The sequence below is a fragment of the Aplysia californica genome, unplaced genomic scaffold (genome assembly GCF_000002075.1).
Source record: "Aplysia californica isolate F4 #8 unplaced genomic scaffold, AplCal3.0 scaffold00040, whole genome shotgun sequence".
Classification (NCBI taxonomy): Eukaryota; Metazoa; Mollusca; class Gastropoda; order Aplysiida; family Aplysiidae; genus Aplysia; species Aplysia californica.
The window spans coordinates 993,642-995,110 of NW_004797310.1; the positions used below are offsets into that span (position 1 = coordinate 993,642).

A 1,469-nucleotide genomic window follows, 5' to 3' on the forward strand; every position below is an offset into this window, starting at 1 on the left:
CCCCCCCCCCCCCCCCCCCCACCTCCCCTCAAATGATACAATTTCGAGAATGTAACTAAAACTAGACTATATAAGAGAACAAGTTGGCTGAAATCATTGCTTGCAATACATAGATAAACAACGAATCACTAGGTCTTAGCATCTGTCATAACTACCACCAGACAGTATAGCAGCGAGAGGTATTAGAGGGGGGGGGGCAGAGAAACATTATAAACCAAACCAAGAACAACATAACTACATTCAACGGACGACACAACAAAATATTATACGAGAAAGACGTATGCTTCTTCTCTCCCCAATAACACAATGTAACAGAGACAAGAAAAAGTAAAGTACCTCTTTTCTAGCCACACCACTTCCCATTTTGACGACCCCTTTTCCCTGTCTGACAGCGATTAAATAAAATATCTTTCTTCTTATGTGTTTTCAGAGAAACTCAAAAGTGTTTTGTATTAAAATATACGGAAATGAATTTCCTCATTGTCGCGCCATCGAATGGGGATGACGGTAAGGAATGAGATAAGTGGCGTTGAGTCGCAGAGTTGAGAGTAGCTTATTCTTGCCTGGCATGAGGGCCAGCGTGGATATTGTGGGATACAACATTTCACCAAATGAATGGATATATTATATGCTTGGTGAAAGAACTTCCCCACTCGGAAGTCGAAATCTTGTCTTCTGTGTGCAACGGTGAAGAACCAAAACACTATAAGCCCAGACGCCAATTTCTAAACACATGAATACGTATTCGTCCACTTATTAGGCCTACAGATAAGCTTGCGCTTGCTGGTCAGCCTTTGTTGTTTCGTTTTAGTGCATGACGTCTTATCTTTGCCTTGAAAGAGTTTGGAAAGGGAAGCAAAAAGGAGGGTAGGGAGGGGGGGGCAATACATTTATCACTTTCAATGACTTTTCATTGGCAAAACTTGCTTTTTTGACGTTGTTGTTGTTGTTGTTGTTGCGCATAAGACCCCGGGTATACGGAGCTAAAGTAGCAAAGCTTTTGCTGCATAATCAAATCTATCCCATTCTGGGATACACTGGATTTTTTCAAGTCACATAACGTTTCAATAGACTGTACCCAAGAATGACCGGCTCCAGCTTGCTTGTTGAAGGAAATTTGTTTTCATTTACTCGTTTTTTCCCCATGCCCCCCCCCCTCCCCCCCCCCACCCCAACTCCTGTACCCTCAATTTATTTTGTTCTTTATTATTTGTTTTAGGTAGTCTTTGTATACTTTCCGGGGGAATGCACCGGAATTAAGCTGCAAAGCAAACCATTCCAAAGGTAAGGGGTGGGTTTTTTTAAAAGTCGAACTCATTACATGATTGACTTTCCTGGTTGCTCTGTTGAGGGAGAGAGAGAGGGGAGTGGGAGGGGGGAGAGAGTGGAGAGGGTAGAAAAAGAGATATGAGATAATAAGAGAGAGAGAGAGAGAGAGAGAGAGAGAGAGAGAGAGAGAGAGAGAGAGA

General features: G+C 42.7%; 1 protein-coding gene across 1 annotated transcript in view; it reads right to left on the reverse strand.

Annotated features, from left to right (window-relative positions):
- Nucleotides 1–1,469, reverse strand: part of LOC101848644 — a 42,301-nt gene that overhangs the window by 20,558 nt on the left and 20,274 nt on the right. The window lies entirely within an intron of this gene.